The sequence below is a fragment of the Cryptomeria japonica genome, chromosome 10 (genome assembly GCF_030272615.1).
Source record: "Cryptomeria japonica chromosome 10, Sugi_1.0, whole genome shotgun sequence".
Lineage (NCBI taxonomy): Eukaryota > Viridiplantae > Streptophyta > Pinopsida > Cupressales > Cupressaceae > Cryptomeria > Cryptomeria japonica.
In genome coordinates, this window is record NC_081414.1 from 852495777 (window position 1) to 852508084 (window position 12308).

A 12308-nucleotide genomic window follows, 5' to 3' on the forward strand; every position below is an offset into this window, starting at 1 on the left:
AAGTACCAAAATGAAGTTTGTTTCCTAACTTGCAAGAAATAAAGTTGTTTTGTATAAGTTTGTGGTTCTTTTTACCTTGGAACAATGAAATTCTTTTTAAGAGCCCCAAACAAATGTGTGATTCTTTTTTAAAAGCCCAAATTTGAAATGTGAAGTTAATTTTAAACCAAAATAAAAAGTGAATTCATTTTTAAAACCAACATCAAAAACAAGTTAGTAAAAAATATAAATCTACTTTTTAATCTAATTTAAATCTGCACAAAAGAGAAAAATAGTTAGTAAAATCCGCCTATTTGGTGGGCTTCTACAAGACTAATTTTTTTTTTTGGTTTTTTTTTTTTTTTGGTTACAAGGTGATTTGTACAACGTTCTATTACAATAGCGCTAGTCTGCGTTTGAACAAAGGCACTATTTAACACAAATGCACTAAAAGAAAGGGAAAGACAGAGAAGGCAAAAGCACTGAAATAGGGTGAATAGCACCAAAATAATGTCTAATGCACCAAAACAGTGTCAAAAATGCAACCTGTGTGACATTTTCAACATTCAAACATGTTATTGGTTAAAAAAAAAAGTTGATCTTTTTGGTGTTTGGATTCACGTCAGGTTCACCAAATGATGCTTTGCAAAAAGGATTAGAAAATCTGTTTGATGGCAACACACACAAGAGAACAAGAAACAAACATTAGTGTTAGCAACAAAAGATTATCCTAAACAGGCATATCAAGAGAGATATTAAGCATATAAACATAGAATAAAATAGCTAATCAAGATGCTCATAGTTGCTCCTCCCTTGTTCCTCTCCTCTCCAAGTCCCAAATGAGTGTAGCTCTTAGCTTTTAGCACTAGCCATGGATGCCATATGCAGATTCAAGATGGTTGAATATGATAAGAGAATGCTATGCAAGTGTAGATAGTGATGCTATGAGAAAGCTCTATGCTAATGCCAGTATAACAACAATACTCTAATGCTTCCTCCTTTGCTTGAGGAGAAGGGTTCTATTTATAGAAGAAAAGGGGAAATGAAGGGTTAAGATTGAGCAATCTTAACAAGGGTTAGGATTGAAAGATATTCAATCCATGTGAGACTTTCAACCCAATCCCATGTTGACAAGTGTCACCATGAGGAGGCTTGAGAAGAGAGATAAGGAGCATTAAATGCTTGAGGGGACATGATGGTTACCCTAGTCAAAGAAATAAATGCTTTGAAGAGACACATGGGTTACATGAGGGTTAAGCTAGGGGTCAAAGTCCTTAACCATGGGTGCAAGTGGAATTAACCATTAATGGTCATGTAAGAGCCATAAGTGGTTTGGAAGACTTTAGAGGTTAATTTGTTGAACACACAAAGCATTAATTGCTTTTCAAAGACTTTGGAGTCTTTGAGAAGTGACTCCAGTTTGCTTGGGAATGTGACAATATTTAGGGGATGGATTAGGTTAATTAGGAAAGGTTTAGAAGAATCTAGATGGGGTTTTAGGCATGCAAGTGGATTTTGTAGGAAAATGCAAGTGGGAGGAATTTTGGTATTTTCAATTAAAATAAAATCATTTATTTCAATTAAATGGTGTAATATGCATTTGGATAAATATTCAAATAAATATTAATTTATTTAAATGAGAAAAAGGAAGATAAAGCATTAAAATGCTTGAAGACTTTGAGGGAAACCATTAAAGGCTTGAAGACTTTAAGGGAAGCAATTAAAGTCTTAAGAAGACTTTAAGGGAAGCCATTAAGTTTGAAGACTTTAAGGGAAACCATTAAAGGCTTGAGAAGACTGTAAAAGGAAGCCATTAAGTTTGAAGACTTTAAGGGAAACCATTAAAGGTTTCAAGTGGGTGAGGATAAATAGGATTTTAAATAAATAATTTATTTAAAATAGTTGTGCAACTTGCTTTTGTAGGAAAATACAAGTGGGTGGAGGATAAAGGTGATTTAAATAAATTATTTATTTAAAATAATTGTGCAACTTGCATTTGTAGGAAAATACAAGTGGGTGGAGGATAAAGGTGATTTAAATAAATTATTTATTTAAAATAATTGTGCAACTTGCATTTGTAGGAAAATGCAAGTGGGTAGAGGATAAAGGTGATTTAAATAAATGTTAATTTATTAAATGTGAGAGGTGGGATTTTGGGGGATTTAAATAAATATTAATTTATTTAAATGTGAGAGAATATTTAATTAAATAAATATGATTTATTTATTTAATTAATGGTCTGAATTTGGTTAAGTGAATTAAATCAAATAAATTGAATAATTTATTTAATTAATAGGAGAAGAGGGTTAAGATGAATTAATTAAATATTAATTGAATTAATTATTAATTGATGGTTAAATAATCAAATAAATACTAAGTATTCATTTAATTAAGTGGACAGATTTATGTGACTACAGTGTGCATTTTTGAATGGAGATCTTTATGAGGAAGTTTATATCTGGCAAATTGATGCTTTTTCACTTTCAGATGATACAATCATGGTTTGTAGGTTAAGGGAAGCTTTATATGGATTGAAACAGGCACCTAGAGCTTGGTGTGCAAGGTTGGATTAATATCTTTTGAAGCTTGGTTTTACTAAAGGTAATGCTGACAGTAATTTATATTATAAGGTCACTGATGATGATATACTGATTATTGATTTCTTTGTTGATGACATCATTTTTGGAGGTGAAGATAAGTTGTGCATGGAATTTTCTAAGAATATGGAGAAACAATTTGAAATGTCTATGATTGGGGAAATGAAATTTTTCTTAGGTTTGTAGATTACTCAGACTAACAAAGGTATTATTATCTGTCAAATAAGTATGCTAGGGAATTGTTGAAGAAATTTGGTATGGGAGATTCTAAACCAGTGAGTACTCCTATATTTACAAGTGATAAATTGACAAGGAAAGATGTTTCCGCATCAGTAAATCCTATAAGATACAAATCTATGATTGGAAGTCTTCTTTATTTGACTCAGACTAGGCCTGATATAATGAATGTTGTTTGTATTACATCTAGATTTTAGAGTGATCCTAGAGAAAATCATGAAAGTGCAGTGAAAAGAATTTTAAGATACTTGCAAGGTACATCTAAATATAGTTTGTGGTACCCTAAGGATGATAACTTTACATTATCTGCATATATAGATGCAAATTGGGCTGGTGATGTTGATGACCGGAAAATTACTTTCGATGGAGCATTCTTTCTTGGAAAGAAATTGGTTTCATGGATCAGTAAGAAGCAATAATGCACTTCTTTATCTACTATTGAAGCTGAGTATGTTTTTTCTACTACTAACTGTACACAGGTTTTATGGATGAAGCAAATGTTGAAGGATATGAAAGTGCATTGCACTAGAGGGTAAGTTCACAATAATGGTTCCCACTTTCACCCACGAAGGAAAAATGAGATGGAAGGAAAAAACAATCGGAGGGGGTTTGGGTGAAGTGGGGGTGTTTGAAAAAACTACCCTTTGGGGTTTGAGCGAACCCCCCACTTCACTTGAACCACCTCTTTTGAGCAAAGCACCTTTAATGCTTATTTACGTCATTTTTTAATTATATTGGGGTGTTCGCTCGAACCCCCTTTCATTCAAAGCCCCGTAAAAAGGGGGGGCTCGCTTGAACCCTCCTTCGTTCGAACCCCTTTTTTTACACTTCTCTGAAGCTTTCTACATTTTTTTAAAGATTTTTGGCCTTCAAACCTCTGGTTGAAGGCTCAAGTGGAATCATCTTGACAAACCAAAATGTAGTATGGTATTCTGTGAAGCAAGATTTCCAATGACTATAATTTTATTACATATTGAGTTTATTAAGAACTTGTATTTTTTATTTTACCTAACATAGGTTTTTCACTACATATTAATTTCTCTATTCAACTCATGGGAAAAATAGTAAACTAATTCAAAACAATTCTGAAAAATATCTATGCCCTAGGTATTGATGTCTTCTTTTTGACAAAAAAAAAAATGAATTTCGATATATATAAAACAAGTTATGTGTTCAAACGTACACCTATGTCTAAAATATAATTAGTCAGACTTCAAAACTTAATAAAATGAAAACTATTCAACATATCACTATCAAACCAACTGCAAGCCCTAGATATTGATGTTATAAAACAAAATTTGAATGAATTAAGTTTTAATCATTTATAAAAAAAAATGTTATGCATTTCAGGAGGCACATCACTCTTTAAAAATGTAGTTTGCTGTAAAAAAATACTTTTCTATGGAGATGGAAAAATTTAAAAAAATCCTTCAAAAAAATTTGAAAAAAATACATAGAGAATCTAGAGACAAAATGCTACAAATCACTAATTTACATCATCTTCAAATTCTTAATAGTTTCAAAGTTATAGTTGTCGGAAGTTAAATATTATTTTAAAATTGTTCATCTCAATGTAAAAAGTGGCAAAAAAGTGGGAACCATTATTGTGAGTTCACTCTGGACCAGTAGTTATTCACTATAATAACTCTGCTACTATTGGCATATCAAAGAATCTGGTATTTCACTCTAAGACAAAGCACATTTCTATCAAGAATAACTTTTTGAAGGAGAAGGTGGAAGAAAATGAAGTTAGACATGTTTATGTGAACATTAAAGAGAAGATTGCATATATTTTCACTAAACCTTTTCCTAAAGAATCATTTCTGTACCTGAGAAATAGGTTAGGGGTTTTTTCTCCTCCGACAGAGAAATGATTGATGCTTTTTGGCATCAGTCCGGTATGTATTATTAGAAATATTATTCATACTGACACTAATGTGGGGATGCTACTACTCAGAGGGAGTAGTTAGCCTTGTGTTTCAGTGGTTTTTACTTTTTCTTTGATATTTTTTTCATATTTATGGCATTGATGTCAAAGGGGGAGAGATATTGATGTGAGAAACTTAAGGAGTTGTATACATTAGGGGGAGAAATATATGTGTAATACAAAGCCTTACAAAGATATTATTCACAAGGGGAGTTTGGTCTTTATTTCAGAACTTCATTGCTCTATCTTTATATGGGAGATTGTTGGTTGTCTTCCATTGGGGGAGACTTGTTTGGCATTTCTTGGCACTTGGATGTTTTTCACATCTAGTGTTGCCATCAATGCCAAAGGGGGAGATTGTTGGCCATTTGGTGGAATTGATTATGTGTTGCATTAATGTTTTGTCATTGATATCAACATGAGCTGTTTTGGATGCTTTATCGACACCCTTCTAGTCTCGATAGGTTGTGTGGTTTCTGGTTGGAAATGATGCGGTATGCTCCACTATGATTTGGTTATGGAATTGGCTTATTCATATTATTTATGTTCATATTCAGTAAGTTGGCTTTGGTTTGGTGATCGGATGCTATCCTATTTGCTTGGAAGCTTGGTTTATGGTTCTAGCGAGGGTTTCACCGGAAGAGCTTTGATGATGATCTTTGATGATTCATAAGTGGTGTTGGTGCGGTTTTTGGTGGAGTTTCAGGATGCTGATGGTGATCATGTTCAAGACTTGACAAATTGGGATCATTGCATTAGCGTGTGGACCTATATTAGGTCCTGGTTGATCTAGGTTATGGACCGACTTAATGTAATGTGTGGATTAGATCTCTCGATGAGTTTTACAGATTTCTTATGAGTTGGATATTATTTGTTTGGTCTAAAGAAAACATGTTTTGTAATTATTTAATTGGTTTATTGTCTAGTGGTCGACCTTATTGTTTATGGTCGAGGGTTTGTATATATATGATATAAGATCTCATTGTAGGTCATGCTCATGGTATGGGAATGGATATATAATGTGAGAATAATGCAATATCATTTAGGCAGAGGATTTGGTCGATCATTGGAGATCGACTTGGTTTTATGTAAGAGGATTTAGTCATTCGGTATTTAGCTTAACCGAAACTGTACTGAGGCATAGGAGATGTTATCTTTGTAGTTCATTCATTTCTCTAGATTGTAGTCTAGATTTCTATGTAGTCAGTGAGACGCCTTTTGTGATGAGCAGTGCGCTCTAGGCTATTGACCTTTGTGCAAGTGTAGGCCCCTTAGTTGTAATTCACATACTCGCTACAGAAGTATTATCTAACAATGGGTAGGCTTCCCACCGTGGTTTTTCTCTTTACCAGATTTTCCACATATAAATCTTGGTGTAGTGTATATTTTATTTATTCTCTGATTATTATTTATGCTTAATTGGTTTATCTGTTATTCCAGTATTTGGTTTAAGAAATCCAATATTAATGTTTTTAGTTTCGGTATTAAAGTATTAATTTCTAATGGTTCTGGTAATCTATGACAACGGATTCGCCCCTCCCCCCCTCTGAGTTGTATTTCGGTTATTTGAACTATCTAACAATCACAAATGTTATATGCAATGGCATGTAATAGGACAAAACCCTAACACACATAGAGGATTTCAAATGAATGTTGTAATGTTGCTCCAATGGATGAATGAAGAAGGCACATGAAGAAGAGGACTTGATGAATGCTTGAAGACATGAACTCTTGCTGAAGACATTTCGCTTGAATTTTGCCTATCAATTTTGTAATTCACCTATGCGTGTATGGACCATTCATGTATATGCAAATGAGAGGACCAATTCCCTTTTATACATGCCTTAGAGGATTAATTCATCTTACCAAAGGTCGACATTGGGGAGATTTGAAATCCCAAAATGCAGATAGGAAAAGAGAGACCTATCTTGGGGCCACCCTAAGAGGGGGGCACAAGGGAACCACACCCCTATCCTATGCATAAAGAGGTGCCACATCCCTATCCTGCCTATGTTGGGGCCTGGATAGGGTCTTGAGGCAGTCTCAGGGCTGAAAAGGGAGGAACTTGGGGTGAAGGTGCAAAGAGGGGTCTTGACTGAGAGAGGAGATGTTGTTGCCAAGGTGAGGACCTAAAATATGGTTGAAATTGTGGGGGTTGCAATTTCATGATGCTACAAAGAGAAATTTTGATAATAAAAATTTTCATTCATAAAAAAATTATTGATTCTAGTTAGAATCAAGATCAACATGTAGATATTTATTTAATACTTTGAAGTTGTAAGTTGGATGATAAAAAATAAAAAGGTAATGGTTGCATGATATAAAACATATGTTTTATACATGGTAGCTCTTCATGGATGTAATCAAGTAAAGTGGATACACATATAGTACTTTATTATTTGGCTTGAAATAAAAAAGTCATATGCATTGACAATTGTAGTAAAAATGAAATTTATTTGATCAACCATCATATTTTTCATGCTCAATCAAATCAAATTAGAATACAATATATCTTTTCAAGAGGAATACTTGATGAAAAATGTGGACTCATAGAAAATGTTGATACATACAAGAATGTCGTCATTTCATTAACAAAGTTATGAGTATTTCAAAACCTGTACTATTCTGTAGAATATTAATAGGAATAATTACTCTAAAATGTTGAGAGTTTAGAAGTATAGGACCCTATATAAAGTAATCAACATGTGGAAGAATGTTTGTAAAGTTTGGTAAATTTTGAATGTTTTCTAATCATGTGAAACCTCGTCATATTTTACATATCCTACATATTGTATGATTTTTCAATTTTTGTTCACACTACTTTGACTATTTTCTTTTTTTTATCATGTTTATCTTTTGCATGTTCATGTTACATGTAAAATTACTTTTGACATATTTGAAATTATTAATATGCGATTAATATGAAGTACAAGATTCATTGTTGTATTAGAGAATGATTGAGTTTTATGCAAGTATTTTTATCCAAATAAAATTTCCATGGTGAAAATATTATTTTGACTAATAAAAGCGAGATAGGCCCGTACCATTACAAATCCATGAAGCAACACCTGGGGTGCATGAGGGGTGTGTATCCAGTCAAAAACTCCTACTAAAACTTAGGAAAAACTAGTAGGGGCACCCAAGAACCAGCATAAAAAACTAAAAGACTAGCAAGAATAGAACCAACAACAAAATAGAAAGAACACAAAAACTAGAACAACCACCCATAAAAGGCACAAAGGAATGGCCAACTACATGGGGGAACTTTTATCCTGACAATCCTGGCATAAGATTAATACTTTATCAAAAATTGACACCTTTTTAGAAGACTTGAACCCAAAGCTAGAAGAAACCAGAGCCGAATCAAGGGTGGCTTTCACCATAGACTCTGAAGGACCAAAACCAACGATCATGGCCTCCACCCGCTTGCACTTCTTCTCTCTTATCGTATTGAGTTCATCCTTAATGGTCTGAATATCTTGTAGAGAGGAGTGGTGCAAATTAGTTGTATTCTTATTGGTCAAATTAAACACCTCAAATTTAGAATTGAGGGCCTCCTAAGCATGACAAATTTCTTCCAACTCAACTTTCAGTCTGGTCAATTTTATTTTAGCATCCAAGTCATCAAATTTACCTTTCATCTTATCCCAGTTGTTTGCAATACTGATGAAATCATTGGCCACCTTCCAGACTCTTTCGTCATCCGCACCCTTAACCTAGGTATTAGCCTTGGCTTCGGCTTCAGCAAGAACCTCCAACTTGTTGTTCTTCCTAATAGCAACATTCATCTGCTCGAATAACTAGTTGAGCATGCCAACCTACCTTTGCACATCATCATGGATATCCTTTACAAGCTTGTTGAGGATAGTGATAGAGCTCAAGGGCTTAGTGGGGCGAGGATTTGTAGGCAGGGAGGGAAGGTTAGCATCATTTGCAACATTCTATGGTGAAAATATTGTTGGCCTAACATATTTATTGCATTTATCAATGTAGTATGATTAGCAACATTTTACCAACTATTTTGCAATTGTCTTGCATTATTTAATATGTATTGTTTGTCTGTAATGTATTGATCAATCAAGTGAAGTCTTTTACCATTCTATCTTCATATGTTATTAGAGAAGTTGTTTGCATGTGACTTTAGGATGATAGTTGGTTGAAGAGAAATAAGACAATGCATTGAAGTCTAGTGTGGAGATGGCATTTGAGAGATGCAATGATCTCTTACTCACTGTATGATTTGTAAAAGTCTATGTTATCTCTTGGAGTGTGAGTGAAATATTTAAAGGCATGGTGGAGATCTATAGATAGTAGCGTTGTGATCCTTGTGTGCTAGATAGAAATTGTAATGGCATGAGAAGACCAAAAGGGACTTTTTTGTGTGTGTTGCAAGGAGATGATGATGAAAGGTAATTGAAGGAGTAAAGAGGCAACTATTTATTGTTTGTGAAATGTATGAAACTATAGAGGCTATATATCTGAATATCACCAAGTGCATTATGTTGCAACATAAGGAAGGTGGAAGTCAAAAAAGAGAAACATTTCATCTCCAAGTGTTGTTGTAGAGTCTTTTGATCTAGTAATCCATCAATGACATTATTCGCATGTTTCACCATCAGTGATAAGTAATCCAACATTAAATGAAGTCCATATTGTATTTTCTTTGAATTTAATGTAATTTAATCATTATTTGTTGTAACATGTTCACCTGAATGTTCCATGCCAGCCATACAAGTGCTTCAATGCGTGACAACATAAAGGGTTCTCATATTCTGAAGATCACATCTCTGTACATCATTTTTGAATTTTTCCCTTTTCATAATTTATGGAGAAAATGTTACTTGAATTCCTTCGAATCATGACAATGGGCTTGCTTTTAGTTATGCTATAGATTTTAAGATGGTTTTGAGGAAGGCCATTTTATCTCATTTCAACTTCCTAGTTTGAAAAATGGGCAGTGAATCATGTGACAAAGTTTTGTTTCTTAAAAATTATGGTAAGAAGCCTTATATTCTTGTTGGGTTAATTCAAGAGTTAATCATCTATGATTGACATGTTAGGCAACCACTAGACAACTTTGTTGTATATGGTGGTCATAAACAATAGAGAAAATTTGATGGTATGAGTTTTGGATAGAATTGAGAACAAGAATGAGGTAGTAATTGTTCAAAAAATCAGATTATATCTTTAGTTGCACTTGATATTGGATTTTGGAAGTGAATAATTTATTATAAAGAGATTTTAGTACTACAAGTTAATACTGATTACTATTGTAATATGGAGATTGTGTATGATTGGTGATTTGTGATGAGCATTTATCCTGACAATTCATGAAGAATTGTTAGAATGGGAGAATTAGGGTAGGAGATGTTAACGTGGAACTATTGAAGGAACTCATTGTACAAGTTATAGGCCTAAATTGTGAAGGAGAGAAAGTCCCCAGGTAAAGAAAAAATTAGGTCTATCGGGTCTACATGGCACTTTTCTTGGAGCAAGGGCAACACCTGCAAAGACACCAGAATGAGTTTAGCTGGTAAGAACTTATGCCTCCTTGGGTTGTTCTTAGCTACCACCTCATTAAGTTGTGATACCCTTCTAGGTTTAGACATTGATTCTGTTTGGATGAACTCATGGTGAGTTATTTGGTTTTATATGTGGTTTGATGATGCTACATTCTATGATTATTTATCTTTATGACACTCTGTTATGATGTTAGAGTTAGATATATACCATGTTAATGTTATTGTTATGATGGATTATGATTATGTTTCTTTATGAATGTTATGTTAGGTGATTCATATTATTATATGCTTACTAACCTATGTACTAATGGATTTGGTTAGATTATGAGATGTGATTGATTATGATAGTTGAAATGTGTTGAGATTTGATTAATCTATTATGTATATTTTCTTGATTGTGGTGTGAGAGGATGATGTATTATCACTATCTTAGGAGAGACTCATGATGTCATGATTCCTCTTCACTGATGTGTGTACACTTATTATATATATTATATTTGTAAATGGGTTCATTTTTTATGTAGGGTTGCAGGTGCATGGCATCGACTCCACCTAGTTTCACAGGTCTGAGCGTGCCTAAATAATCACAATGGTGGTTGTGAGAGATAGCATATTGACCCAATTGACCTAACCTATAACCTTTTCTCTACAAAAGGGAAATAATCTTAGTCATGTGTTTACCTAATCGGAATGCTATTAAGGCAATATTTGATAACCTTGGTTGTGTATGTATGTGTTTGTGTAGATGATTTTTTTTTTTTTTTGTATTAATTATTATTTATAAATATTAATCATATGGTTTGTATTATTATTAATATGTATATCGTAGGTGCTAACATTTATGTGCATAATACATTATTTCCCTTTTATTAATGTTTTATGGGGCATTTATTGTAGTGGCTATTTTTAACAAAGTTTACTTGCATTTTCATTTATATTTTTACATTTAAATTTGTGTTTGGTGGAAAACCTTAATTCCTCAAATTAAACTTTGGATTAGTATTTTATAATTATTATTTCTTGAGTTTTGATTGCCTGAGTGGGTATTAAGAATTGTTGAATTTAATTAATCTTTTCAGAGTTGAGAGTTGGATTTTCCCATAATATGGTTGAGAGGATGATTATTATTCATTTTTTTGATTTTGGGGAAGAATTTCTTGAGAGAGGAATTCTTTGAAATTTTGGAGAGTTTTGGATTAAGATTTTGAATTGGATTTTTGGGAGATTGTGAGAGAGAGGATTTCAAGATTGGATTGCTGGATTGGATTGGATTGTTGAAATTTTTTAGATTGTTGGACTTGATTGTATATTGGATTTCTTTTATAGCAGATTGTCTGCAACTCTTGTCTTCTTCCATTTCAATCCTGTTTGCTCCTATTTGAGGTAGTTTTTCTATGTTTTTCTCTTGTTTATTTGAAATTGAAATGAAAGTAATGATTGGAAATATGTTGGATGTGTATTTAAATTCTATGTTCAATCCTGTAAATTAAGTTTTATGGCTTTGTGTTTGGTTTTTTGAAAAAGTGATTTTCCCTTCATCATTATAGATTTTTAAACAAACAATTATGGAAATTGAAATATTTTAATATCTATATGATTTTATTTTCTCTATTTAAATTAGTTTTTATACATAAGATATAGAATTCTCAAATGGGTCTTGATTATTTTTTTGAAATTGAATCATTTTAATGATCTAATGGATGGCCAAAGTCCGAGTTTCTAGAAAATCGTAGTTTTGTGACAAGGTCACTGAACAAGCCAACAAGGGTGCAAATAAGTCAAACAAGGGAAAAAATAAGGCTAAAAATGGTGAAAAACATTCCTAAGAAGGTGCAAGAAACCCTTACAGGTGCATGGGTGTTCTAGGTTTGAGTTTTTCAATTGTTTTGGGTGTTAGGTATCTTCTGGGGGCTCCAAACGCTGGGTTTGGGTTCGGGTTCTGATTATCTATAAAATTAAGTTCAAATGGACGATATTAGATTATTTTATGGATTTTTATAGTTTATTTACATTTTTGTGGTGCTATCTCATTGTATTCATTTATTA